This window comes from Thunnus albacares, chromosome 6, assembly GCF_914725855.1.
Source record: "Thunnus albacares chromosome 6, fThuAlb1.1, whole genome shotgun sequence".
NCBI lineage: Eukaryota > Metazoa > Chordata > Actinopteri > Scombriformes > Scombridae > Thunnus > Thunnus albacares.
This window is the reverse complement of record NC_058111.1, coordinates 31,022,289-31,037,011: the sequence shown is the minus strand read 5'-3', so window position 1 is coordinate 31,037,011 and position 14,723 is coordinate 31,022,289. Positions and strand designations below refer to the sequence as shown.

The window sequence follows — 14,723 nt, the reverse complement described above, 5'->3', positions numbered from 1 at the left end:
TCGCTGTCCCAATTTGGGATCTTTCTTGTACAATAGCATGTTACAAATTTATAAAAGATGATTGTAAACTACAACTACTTTGTTTATTATGGCGAGCAAAGGTTCTCTGGGGCTTCAGGATGTTTGGAAGTGAAAAATTCTGATTTTTGCACCACTGCATGGCAATTTGTGACACACTGAGCTCACTGTTTGCTCCAGCGCTTACGACGGGGATCAAGGCCGTCACACAACAAACTAGATAGAAGCCTGTTAAATTTGGCCTCTTCCACAATGGCCTCCAAAGGAAAGAAGGGAATTTTAAAAAGAAGGGAAATAAAAAATGATAATGACGCTGACTGCAGCATTGAACTTTGACTTGTTGTTACAGTGCTGATAAACTCTACTTATGGGTCAGTTTTCAACATAAACTCAGTCTCAAAAGAATAACTAAATAAACAGCCATGTTAGAGGCCACAAAAGAAATGGCTAATGTGTTTCTTAGGTTACGACCAAAATACTGCGATTGGAAGTTTCTACTTTAATAAATCCTACAATCCTACATCTACATTTCATACAGTTTGCCTCCTGAACAATTTTATTGATACCACTGATTAGTTTTATGTTGGCTGCTGATTGAGGCACAAGCAGTCAGTAACTATATTTATATAGCTATATTTATTTGAGACTGCTTGTTGGGTGAAGCACATTCACATTGTTTTGCAAGGGTGACACTAACATCAGCATTTTGTTAAAGAGACTGACAGCAACAGGAAGGTCACAGAATGCTGAAAAGCTAAACAGAGACCTTTTACACCGTGATTTTAACACTGAGACATGACTGAAGAGATTCTGAATGTCATTCTAGTCAGGATAGTATCTAGTTTTTTTTACTGTCACCGTCTATTTAATGTTAAAGAAACAAATTATTTTAAAAGAAATGATGAACTGAAACAAGTCCCCCAGAGGAGGACAGCTCTGACTGGATAATGTTTGAGATTTAGTAAAGAGGCAGTACATGAGTAATATAATGACAAACTCATAAAATGAGTCTCATAATATTGATGTTTTCATTCTAAACCTTCTGAGCCGCAGCTGCTTAGAATTTAAAAGTATGCCGGAGATGAAAACATTCCATATTAGTATCTGTGTAGCACGATTTTAAATTCACAACAATAGAGATTTGTGGTTTTTATTATCATTATTAATTTTGTTGTGTTGAATAAAACTTAGCTGCAGGATCCACAGCCCCGTGGACAAATCTGCCTGTGAGCAGAGTCATGCAAACCAGTTTTTTGAAGCAGACAACTGCGTGTAACCAATCAAATTCCAGGCAGAATTTTCACCACCGTCCAATCAGACTGCAGGACTTTAGATCAATTTTGAAAGCAACTGCAGGTTGAAGTAGTCTTGGAGGCCATTACGCTCATTGTGATGCTGAATGTAGCGTACCACAACACATGCTACAGTATGAAATGAGAGCTGTAGTGTCGTCCCTGCAGGTTGTAGTCTGGCCCCACCAAGGTCCTGAGATCTGCTACAACTGCCTGCCTGCTCTCATTTCTCTGCAGCAGCCAGGCTCCATACACACGCAGTTACAACCAGCATGGCTATTATTCAGATAACAATGGGAAGTCTCTACCTGACCATCACAATTCAACTAAGCACAAATGTTCCGTTTATTTAGTTTCTAAAATGTAAAAACTGTCATTGCAGTCATTAGTTCATCAAAGAGAACCCTGAAGTAAAAGCATAGTTTCACTGACCTCTTCTAGTTAAAGTCTCACCTCTGACAACACCCATACCTTCACTGCAACCATCAGTGAAGCAAACAGTGATGTCACACTGTACCCACCTCACCCTGAGTACACTTCTACATCACTGCAGCAAAATGACAACTTTAACTACAGCAGGGTAAGAAAAACAAGATTTCAGCTGACATTTAATCACTTTTTACATATTTGGTTGCAATTAAAATTCTGTCAATAAAACAAAATAATACTGGATACTACTTAGATTCTCCAATATTCTTCAGCTCTTAAGAATATTTTCAATACTTCTGACATTTTTTTTTTTTTTTTTTTTAGCAGTAGCCAACTTAATGACACTTGTAAGTAGTCCTTATCAGGAAATACAAAAAACAGCAAACACTCTCTAAATAAGACCATGTCATTGAGTCAAGTGAGTAAATAAGTGGGTGATTGATGCAAGTTTGGCACTTGGTGGAGCAGCTAAGATGAGCATGTTAAATAACATTTCATTAGCTTTTTTAATGTGTGTTCACCAAGTCATACAAAACAAATGAATGAGCTCTATTTTGTGTGTAAACAATATAATTTTTATTCACAGTGCAGGAAACAGTATATGCATTTCTATCTATGTGCGTCTGGGCCCTTTTATTCATCTTTTAACACTGTTCCCCCCCATTCACCACCATATCATTTCATCTTTCCCTCTTTTACTTCTTTAATTAATATTCATTCCATATAGAAATGTTGAACACCTTTAGCCTGGAGGTGGTGTCTTTGAATCTTGGACTCTTACTATTGGCTGCTTGTAAAGGTGGTAATAGATTCACGTTGTGCACATACAGTATTTCTACAGTAAGTATGTAATTGTCATTAACAGCAGTGTCTGAAGGCAGAGGCAATCAACATGTTGTTACTGTTTAGCCCCAGTGTGCCAACACAGACTGTTTAATTAGACTTTCTAAAGCATCTTGATTGCTCATTCAATAAAAGGCATCTGTGTGTTACAGTAGGTGAACAGCTCCAGCTGAATGGAGTGGAAACCAGTTACCAGTTACAGTATGTTACCATGAAAGTAAATGGCTCGTTTCAGTTGCTCCCTAATGTAAAGTACACATCTCTGATGTGATGATCTGATGGAGAATAGACACGTTTAGCTGAATGCGACATTGATTTGATTAGACACAAATCTACATCAGTACACTGTATTGTGCTTACTATAAGTGAACCTTGATTTAAGATTTTTGTTTTATATGAAAAGAATTTGTTTAATTATCTTTTGAGGAGTTATTGCCTGATTGAAGCATAGTTGGGTTAACGCTACTGCTTTTTTAATCAATGTTATGTTGAGTTATCAATGTTATTGTAGAGCGTTAATGCATCATATAAACAGTGAGGCTTTTTAGAGTTTTTTTTTTTTGGGACATTTTTTCCTTTATTTCACAGTAGAGATAGACAGGAAAGCTGGGATGAGAGCGAGAGGATTGACATGCAACAAGGATCTCCAGGTGGGATTGGAGTGAGGATGTAGAGATTAGATGTTATGTGCCTTTGACCACAAGGCAATGATGATGCCTGGAGAGTTTTGGTTTAGTTTTTATAAACAAAAAGGTGAATATCTAGCAAAGAGAAGTATTGATTTAGAAGCAAAACTCTGATGTTTTTGGCAGCGGTATTGCAAAATTTGACCAACCAAGATAAAAGCCATCAGTCATGAACAATTTTAATTTAATAAATGAATAACTGCTTTTGAAAATTAGCGACTGTGACTGCAGAAGTCGTAATCTTGACTTGAAACTTTGAAGGACAAACTGATGAGTGATTGAAGGTGACATAAATCACTTTCTTTTCTCTCAGAACTAATTATTTTCCAGTATCTTCTAAAATCCCCCTTTTTTGCAGGATTTTTGGGTTACTTGAAGTAACCCTGCCCTCTTCCTCTCCTTCTCTCCTCTCTTTCTGTTGTTGTCATTTACCAGTCCGCCATAAAGGACAGCCACTGTGAGCTGACAACCTGGCTGGCTGCCATTCGTTACTCTGCCAGTCGATTTTTCTGCCACTCCCCAACCCCCCCCCCCCCACTCTGCACCCACCACACCAATACCCATCATGCATTTGTCAGACACTGTCTGGGTGCTGCTGCGCCTGCTGCGGAGTTGTGGGATGAATATGAGAGAGAAAACCGCTGCTTTTGTTGAACCTTATGTTTTAAGACGTGATTCATTTATTGCTTATTTATTGCTAAAGCCCTCTACTAAAGAAACTGCCTGTAATGAAAATGAGTACAAAAACCTGCTGAGACGTTACTGCTAAACCCACGATTTGTAATACCAGCAGACAGAGGAAAATATGAAAAATACCAACAACAATCATTGGCATTGGCATTCATCAGAACATACAATGTGACATTTTGGATAAAAATTCCAGGGAGCCAGCAGCTATAGAGAGTCTGGCATTGACCCAGAGAAAGAAGCACAAAAATCTCTGATTGTCAGAGAGGAGAGATTGGGGCGTTTCAAGGCTAGAATAAAATATGACAGAGACAAGCCACTCAGAAAGGAGGCAATCCTTGTCCCACAAAATGATAAAGATGAAGGCCAAGGAGCTCTTTCTAATGTGGAAGATGGTGACATCTGTTGTGTGGCTGCAGCTCTGGATGTGTGGGGAACTTGCTGCCTGTTCCCATGGCTTCTCAGGACTGTACTTAACAATTAGACTCCCTGCTGAAAAGTTTTACCAAAGCTGACGGAACCAAGCTGCGGATGTCTATCATTGTTGGGGGAGCTGTGAAAGAGGCAATCAGCAGAGAGTCTGATTGTCGTCTTTCTACTTCACTGTCTTCTCCATCTTCTATGTTATGTACCACTATATGAGGGCGTTATATTCTTTACACACCAGCCGTGACATCTAGTCATAGTTGACCTGGTTAGCTTGGCTACAGTAAAAATAGCTGCTATGTTCTGAATACGACTAAAGAGTCACCCAATGGCAGTACCAATGCAACCCTGGATGAATATTGTCCCCGTATTTATGTTCTTTCGTTCACTGTGATAATGATGTTTGCAGTGGAGATGTCTTTGCTAGATGCGTGTTATTGAAAAGGAGAAGACTACTCAACCTTTTCCCAACGTGCTTCATGTTGTCTTCACATGAGAGGGCCTTTCACATTTTTCGCGAGTTTCTCCTACATGCTTGGAAGGGAAGGGGGAGGTGTATTCATTTGGTTGCAATCTGCAACCTCACCGCTAGATACCACTAAATTCTACAAACTGGTTCTTTAAATGTTACTCTACAACATTAAAAGCAACATCAAAATCTAAAAAAATATAATTTATTAAGAGTTTAACACTCAAAACCTCAGCTACTGAGCTTCATCAGGACTGTGTGGTTGTAGTTTGTTTAGATTTCATTGACAGTGACCAAACAGCTGCGATCAAATTCAGATTCAACAGTTGCTAAATCCTGATTGGTTCCTTGAAGTATGTGACATTTTTCCAATAGAGCCACACCCACTTTAAAGCAGTTAGAGGAGCACAGAGAAAAAAGCAAAAAGAAAGAACTTCAGAAATCTCTAAAGTGAAATGACCAAAACAGTTCTAACTTTCTCAAATAATTCTGTGATCATGTTGGATCCCATCGTAAGATGCTGATCAACATCCACAAAATAAGAAATTACTTGCATTATGGGGCCTTATTTGAATGAAAGTCTCACTTGTTTATGCCTCTCCTCCCATCTTTGCACAATGCAAGGGTGCATTTCAAGGTCAGGGAAAAACACATTGTCAGAGCACTTAGAGCTTTAATTTACTTTACTTTAATTATTCTTATTAGCTGATACTTAGCCAGTGTAAACATGCATTTACCAGGTTAGCATCATAAGTAGCTAATGATGCAGATGTTGCCAACATGCTGATTTACTTAATGTTTCAGTGGTATATGTTGATCTCTGAAACAATCACATTCAAATCAAATCGCCTTTTGCTTCAAAATATCAAGACTGGGCTTCTAAGATTGTAGAAGAAAAATGAATTGGCTCAACACCATGTATGGAATTTCCCATACTTACGATTACTTACATACAACTCCATTCAGAAAAGATCCCAAAAAGGAAAGAGTAAATCAAATCTTGTGTCACATACAGTCTACAGCATATAATATAGCCTACATCATTATTTTGGCAAAGATATCTGGCACAACAACACATACCTCTCCGGGTGAAGACCCTATCACTGAAGTTGGTGAATCACAATTTCAATGTTAATGGTGCATTATTAATTGTAAACGCCCTCATAATGAGCACAATCTCTGTGAACGGCCTCCTTCGTGTATCCAAATCAGGTCTGCTTTAATCAAACTGTGATAGAGCTCAATACTGTGGGAGATTTGACTTAAGTCTTGCCAGAAAGCCCTCCCTGCGGATTGTCATTACAGCAAAAGGGTGGCCTTTGCTAAATAAAACAAAGGCAAAGGAGAGAAAAAAATAAATAACACATGGATGGCTACTTATTTAATAATGAACTTCGCATGCTGTGGGGCTTCTCAGGAACACATGCAAAGATGGTACACATCTGTATGGCTCAGTGGAAGAAGGAAGACAGTGAGAACAGGGACGTGTTACATGCCTTTGAATGGACTTTGTGTTATGGATGTTTTATGTCTGTATTCCTGACAATCATTTAGCAAGTTATGGTAAATAAAATGCACTTTGTGATTATTAGTGAAATCTGTTATCTGTCTGCCAAAACCTCTTAAACCCTTTATTTGCAATCATGATTCCCTTAACTCATTCATGGCAATAGTTTTTGAAACCATTGAGGCCCCAAGGGGTTCTAAGTTGGCAACATTTCCCAATGCAAGTCTGTGATGTTTAAATGTATGACTTAATCCAAGTATTACTCCTGCCATCAGCTCATGCAGCATCTAATAAACATACGCTGGCATTTCATGAACCAAACAGTTTTTTGTTTTTTTTTGTTCAGCATGGAAAAATACGAGCTAATAAAACTCCAAAGCATATAGTGTGGGTGTATGTGTACATAGGTTGTGTGAGGACACAGTGTAATTTATGCTGCCGAATCCTGAGTGTAGACAGCCAGCCAGAGGATGGCTGGCCTGGTGAAGAAACATGCCAGGAATTTTAGAAGATGGTTCAGCAGTGGCACCAGATGTAGGCAGAGTGGGAGGCTGCATTACTTATAGAAAAATGAGTATAGGGAGCTAAAAAGAAGGGGAGGATAGGGATGCCTATTGGTATGAAAGAAACAGAAGACAGAAATGGAGAGGAGGGGAGACAGAGATTGAAGGGCAAACTGTAAGTGAGGTACAGCAGGGAGGCAGAGGAGGACAGAGGAAAAAGTAAAAGAGGAATTTGAGACCAGAGGAAGGTAGGAGGCAGGTAGGGAGAAGAGAAAAGGATAATTTTAGACAGTTTACAGGTTGTACTTACCATAGTTGAGCACACCCACAGTTTTCCTCACTTTCAGTTTTACCTCCAAATAAAGAGGTAGCTAATCTGGCTAAACTGTCATTTTATTTACAATCTGTCTGATTGTTTTACTGATCATGTTTGTTTCCCCATTGGATTTAGATTTAGCGATGCTGCCATGTTCCTAGATTTCAGCAAATATTTCAGCAAAGTATCCCCATGAATTACATCCATATTACTGTCCCGCACCTCATGATTTACGTGCAGTGCCAACTTTCAGTGCTAATGCAATGCAAGTCGTGTCTCCTGTATGGTATGAGGCAGAAAGTAAGGACTGGGAAGGTCCAAGGGTGGATGAGCATATAGTGTATCTCACTTTCATGTGGTAGACCAGAGTCAGAATTCTGTCACAGACCTAACCTGAGCTAAGAGGTTTAGTTGCTTAACGTTTACCATACCTTAAAAGTGTAATCCAACATTTGGAATTGCTCCCTTGAAACAATGTCGGACTCACGATGGACAGTAAAGATCAAAATCAATGCAGCAGAACCAGAGATATCGTCTTTTACACCATGCAATCCTCTTTCTTATTGAAGGCGCCAGGTGAGGCTACTACTTAAGATCCTCATGCATACCAGTTTTAACCTGGCTGACACAACTGGAGAGTTTCCTTTGAAATGTTGTCAAACCCACAATAACAGGATGCTGTTAACATTTTAGAATTTATTAGTACTGGATATACAGTTTTCTTTTAATGAAACATGACCTTTGTCCTTTTATAGCTCTGCCATTTTCTCCCATCTCATTGGGCAAGCTGTAAAATGAGAGGTCTGGGAAGCCAATCTCTGTACTAAAGCTGTCTTGGCTTTAGTACTGTATCAACATACAACTGGCAAATTGGAGTTGTCAGCAGAGCAGTGGATTCTCAGTGCTGATGTCCAGTACTTCTGTAAGCCAGGGGAATCCAGTCGAAATGACGCATCACTTCAGTCGAATAAACAAAATGAAGCAATGCATCATTCTGATCCCATAGACAAACAGGAATCAATTCTACAATAAATATGTAATCAATAAAACTACATCATGCGTATCATTTCAAAAGTGGACAATGCTGACTGGATGATGCGCACTTTTTCATAAAAGGTTGATATCAGCCATTTATGTCAGGAAACCAATTTATCACTGGAGAACATCCTACAACTGTCCTTGTTCTCCAACTGTGAATCATTTATCATGCAAAGTACTCAAGCTCTCTGGTGCATTTGGCCATATGGGAACATTGTGATGCACTTTATTTCATAGACAGATTATAACGGGTGAGGGAAGAAGGCAGAGACAGGAAGGAGGAGGGGGAACAGTGCTGTCTATGACTTCCTAAAGCTCTTTGAGCCCTCAAGAAGAACAATGATTTCTTCCTCTGAATCTGCTGCAGCACTCCAGCACAGGCAATAACACAGAGGTGTTTGGCAAGGAAAGATGGAGGAAGAACACCCTCATGTGCTACTGAACACATTAACTTCCATAGAAAGGGCTGTATGGAGGGAACAGCAATCCACTTAATGCACAGCACTGGAGAACCATTGGCTGTCAAATGAATGATGATAAGGGTTAACACAACATTGATGAAAAGCATACATGAACGATACTGATGAACTGAGAAAAGGAAGAGACTACTCAGAGTGTCACTACTCAGAGTGACAAATGTGCAAGGCAACGGAAACAGTGGTGGTCGAAGTGTGCTATTAGGAATAGCTACATATTGTCAGTACCTTTTCTCTACATTATGAAGGATATGACATGGAGGAGGGAAGCTGGCATTGTTCTCTCTTAAATATGGTTTTGTTTAAAGGAGAAAGAGGAGAGGCAGTAAAAAGACCAAGTATAAAACTACACAAGAAAAGTCTGTCTTTTCTGCCTAAATTACAAAATGTGGCAGAACAACACCTCAGGTCAACATTGTTTGCAAGTGTATGAAAAAAAAGCGTGTTCTCATCTGCCATGATGAAGATATGGTTATCTATAGGCACAAATACCAATGTGGTTAACATCATAAAATTATTATGGTCATGGTTGAAAGAAAAACTACTTGGTTATGGTTAGGGAAAGATTGTGGCCATGGTTAAGAGAAACCAATACTGACTGTAGGTTGAAAACAGGAAATGAGCAGTAGTCACACACTTTCTTAACCCATTCACCCACCCTGACCTCTTCCTTAAGAGGTTTGGCACTGCTATAACAACCTCACGCTACTTCTGCCTTTGTCCCTGACAGACAAAGTTCATAGTTCACATGGCTGCTACAGGTCCTTGTTTGATAATTGTAGAAATTGAAACAAATGACCAATACTTTCATCAAAGTCTTCTTGGTACACAGGAAGTGACTAAGCAAAACTAGAGTGAAACCCTAAAGGGGTTAAAGGACTGATCTTCCAACCCAATCTGCTATCAGTCAAGTTTTATATTCAACTATACTAAAGCAATTAGAGTTTGGGGAAAAATAATTCCACCACTTATTCTATTACTGAAAAGTAATTACACTCAATCATTCAACACCAATGCAGAACATCAAGTAGTGGTCTTATGGTGTGGTATAAAGTAGGGTAGTGCAGGTTGTGATGATGAAATGATGGATTTGCCTTTGACATTGTGGCTTTCCTAGTTATCACCTACTTTACCTTAATTTGGTGGTTTTAGTTGCCTTTAGTTCAGCTGCCATATGCATATAATAAATATAAAAAGACACTGGCACTTTTGGAGATATGGTAGCCTAGATACAATATTATATGAAACAAATACCCAATCAAAAGGTATTTGTACATCAAACTTTCCTCACAGAATTTTATCATGGGTGAGGACGTTTCTGGCATTGTACTCCAGCACTGCAAATCTTTCTATGAGTGACTTCCTTGTATCCCACAGATGGCCTGTAACGTCACTAGAGCTGTAAAGCTACAAATCAAACTTAACGCATGTTGATGGGAAATGTTCTGGCAGAATCCTTCAAAATAATGGACCTGCAAGCTTGAATCATGTTCCTTCTCCGAGTATTTTTTTTTTTTTTTTTTTAAATTTCCTCCATTTTTTCCCCCCTTACATTTCTCAGTGCTCCAATTTTAACCTCCATCCAGCCTCTGCGTGGATGGTTTAATGTTTCAAATGGGACTAATGCTGGATTGTTATTGCTCCCCAAGAGGGCGTGGGCTCTTAATGCCCCACACCGTACACTGCTTCTGTGCTTTCTCTCAGGGAATACCACTGGCATGAGGTAAGAAATCTTTGTACTGTACAGCACCTTTGGGCCACACATACAGACACACCAACCCAAACACACACACCAGATCACGTGGCACATATGCTTTGCTTGTATTGTGAACACTTTCTACCTCTTCAGAGCAGATTAAAAGACAGAAGTTCCAGCCTTAGACGTTTCACACCCATGGCATATGAAAGTCTTGGGTTGGTTTCACAAAGATAGACATTGACTAAGGTGCAAACCTAACAAACCCTTGAAATTAAAAACACAGCTGAATGAGCTAGAGCCTGGAGTTGCTAAGCTCCAGCCACTACACTCGAATTGGTAATGACCAGAGCAATAACAGATTACTCATTACTGCTGTCTCTTTAAATTTTATCATATTATTACTTGCTCAACACCATTGTCAGCAAACCACAAATGTAGCTGTTTTCTCCTTTTTTGTCAATTGACAGCAGGGGCTACTGATTGCTAGTTGTCAGCAGGCCTGAATGTTACTTAGAGTTCAGACATATCTTTGGGTAGGGAGGCTAACTTTACTACTAACTTAACTAGGTTTGGTATTAGTCTTTATTTTCGTCCAACTACCTCTCATTACATCAGTCTAAGACCAAATTGACTGGTTTAACTGGTTCTACAGTCCAGTCTTACATATTTTTGTGGAACTAGCCTCTGATTGGAAAGTTGTGTGGGTGGTTCAATTGAAGCCAGTGATTTTCACATGTTTGTTTGAGCCAGTATTCAGAATCGATGAATACTGTACTTCCAAGGTTGAACGCCTACATGTTGGTGCATCATGTGTGAGCTGTCAAGGATAAATGATAAAATAATAATAATAATACATTTAATTTGTACAGCACCTTTCATTCATAGTGAAAGTGCTGACTCTGCCACAAGAGTCACATCCACATCAAAAGGCAACACACATAGAGATAAAAAGCCAAACAGAGAGATTTATAGCCATTGAATATAGTGAAGGTTACCTTTTATGTGTCCCTTCGTATCAGCTGCAGAGTCTCTCCATGATTACCGCTGTGAACAGAAACAATCAAGTCAGAACAACCAAAGAACAGTGTAACCCACAATTTTGACTTGGAACAAGGTAACTTTCATATCTTTCATATCTATTCCCTTCATTCCCTGAATACCCAGTAACTCAATCATGTCCAGTCATAATGGTATAAAAAGGAACATTTGAATTTTCCTAATGACCTATTGACAGATTAGATAAGTGTGGGTTGACACTAGAGACAAAGAGTAATAAGTTTGGATTGTGAAGAAAGGCAAAGATGATGATCATGGTTCCTTATATTAAAACTCCTTTCAGCTGTTTAGAAGTACTTGACCTTCAATCGCTGTACAGACCTCCAGCTCATCATTCACTTGGCAATGGAGCTAGTGGCATGAACAATTCTTAACAGGTTCAACAAACCTGCAGTCACTCTTTCATTAAACCTCGTTGAGCTGCTACCTATAATGAAACCACAGAAACACTTAAATGCTTTAAATACCAAACAAGGTCTGCTCTTCTTTCTACAGCTGCTGTGGGTTGGTCATGTCTATTACTAAGAATTCAATTCATATTCACTATGGAGGGAACAGGAGAGGGTCACACTTTATGGTAAAATGAGGAAATTATGTTCACAAGGCTCAAAAAGTTGGTGAAGGAATGAGGAGAGCAAATACTTTGGCAGCACTGTGATGACAAAAAACAATTCAAGACACAGTGTTCCCCATTTATCTTTTACAAATGGGCTCAAATCATTCAAAATCCAAAGCTGTATCTTCCAAACTTTCAAAAGTGCATGTGTGAAATTAAAAAATGCACACTCTTAGGTTACAATTTGATTTTACAATAAATGTTTCAGTTCTAACATGTCAATAAAAGTTTATCTTATTCAAATCAAAGGACTAAGATTAAGATACAATAAAAATAATACAAAATATGCCATTGGTGTAAGGTATGGCATCTACTAGCAATGTCACATGCATTGATAGAGGCTTAGAACCAGCAGGCTGTCAAAAATATGGATGAGGATGAAGAATTATGAGAAGTCCCAATGTAAAGGCCACTTTGTAACACTAAACTGATGTCATGGATCACTCAGAGTATAGACATGTAGCGTTTGAATTCCTAGTGAAAACATCACTCTGCCAACACAAGTCGCTGGCAAACATGAATTGGTGTCCAGAGCCCCATTCAGACATGATTAACATTACAGGAGAGGTGGGGGATGAAATATTCACTGTGCTCCTCGGTAGTTTAACTCCTCATTCCGTTTGGGAAATTGCAAGATATGGTCTGTAATAGACATGGACATTCCACAGGGCGAAGCCAAAAGTCTCCCTAGTGGGGTGTGAGAGTTGAAGGTGAGGCAAAGATACTGCGTGAGTTGAATTTGAGTCAAAAATCTGTGATGTCACTTGAGGCAACGACTTGTTGGGGCTGAAAAAAATCTGGAGGTGTGGAGTTAGAAAGAAATGAGCTTAAGCTTAAGACTGGCTCTTCGATGGCTACATTAGCCACTACTAGCATAACAAACCCAGATCTGTATAGTGGAGGGAATTGAGTTGAGTTGCATTGTGGGTAATGGAGGCACCAGCTTAGGAAGAATGCATGGAATAAAAAAAGATGATATCTCTGGTTCCACTACATCAATTTCAAACTTTTTTTAAACTGCCAGTCATGAGTCTAAGAATGTAGGAATGCTATAGGCGTGCAATGTTAAATCGCTGGAGTACTCTTTTAAGATCCTATTTTACCTGCAAGGATCTTTGAATAAACATGTATTCTGAATATTGATTGCCATTTATTGTATTATGTTATGCTAAGTATACTCTAGCTAATGTAGCCTCAGTGTTGACTGTAATGACATGACAATGAGAACAAGTGTCTGGATACATCAGTCACTGGTGATTTGTTAAAGCAAAATCAGACACACACACACACACACAGTGATAAAAAGGCTAATGGCTAAGTTGTATACTGAGTAGTGTGGAAACAAAATGGCAATTTAGTGTGAATATCAGGGCTAGAAACAGTATTTGTGTACCCAACATTACTGACTGGTACATGGTGCTTCAGAACTGACCCTTGAAGTGACACTTCAAACCATTCAACAGCAATAATAAGAGTAAATACATAAAGAAGTGGCCATTATATTAAGGAAGAAAGAATGAGGACAAGACACAGTATGAATCTTGTATAGTCTGAGTCAAAACAGAAACAGCAATATTTTTAGCTATCATGAAAAAAGCACCAAGTCTATTATCTGGCTAAGTATAACAGGAGACAAACAGCCCTTTTAAGCCTCTGTGGAACCTTTCATCTACTTTATATTACAAGAAGGCTAGATGAACTTTGCTGACTTTGTATTCTTTACGAAAAAACTAGTGGAGGCCGGCAGCGGTTGGCTTTCTCTGGTCCCCTGTCCCTTTAAAGACAATGACCTGACCAGCAGGGCAGCTTGGCTGGAGATGAGAAAGTAGTTATTTCCAGCACCCTCCTCATTTATTTGTGTACGTGTTTTAAGAGACCTAAAGCAGCAGGCTGGATGCCTGGGTGCCATGCTGATAAAGCAAGAAGGGGACTGGCGGAGTAAGGGGGCAGCATGGGGGGGCTCGGACAGGGGATCAAGGCTCTAAGCCAGGCGGATACACTCGGGTGGATAACATGTCTTTAATGCTACTGATGGACTGCCCAACTGGCGCCCCGGCTGGCTGGCAACGTGCCCAGCGTTCTTCCACTGCCTGGGCGGCTCTATAGCTTGGATGACTGACTGTTGTGAGACAGAGAGGGAAAGTCAGGGGTGACAGACACACTGCAGACAGACAGACAGAGGCCAAAGGCAAAGACAGACTACAAATGAGGAGAATCACTGACTGACAAAGTGGGTGGAACATAGTACATAGAGGGTAAATACCTAAGCTCAGTTCATGTTTTAGGGTGAGATATGAGGTTAATTAATGTATCACAGAGGTAGCCTCCAGCATCAAACTGAAGTTACACAAGGCTCTGTGTTTGATCTTTTTTGTCCCTTTAGAATCCTTAAAAAATGCACAACAGACCAGCCAGGTTGGTAAAAAAAAAAAAAAAAAAAAAAAAAGACCATGGCGTGCAGTTACTCAACCAACACTGACCTTCACAATTTCCAGAAAGTTCCACCATTGTCAAATACTTTATCTATCATATCACACCCACCCTTTTGTGTACCATTTCATCACTGCAGTGAACAAACTACAATTCACTTTCTTGATTTCCTCCAGAGATCCTGCCAACAACCAATCTGTCAGGAGAGCCTGAAGATTCTGAAAAAAGCTAC

General features: G+C 39.4%; 1 long non-coding RNA gene across 4 annotated transcripts in view; it reads right to left on the bottom strand.

Moving 5' to 3' along the window:
• Positions 1-14,723, bottom strand: part of LOC122984618 — a 105,537-nt gene that overhangs the window by 24,213 nt on the left and 66,601 nt on the right. For all 4 annotated transcript variants that reach the window (XR_006403931.1, XR_006403933.1, XR_006403934.1 and 1 more), the window contains exon 3: positions 11,385-11,433. This is a non-coding gene — a long non-coding RNA (uncharacterized LOC122984618). The remainder of the gene's footprint in view (positions 1-11,384; positions 11,434-14,723) is intronic.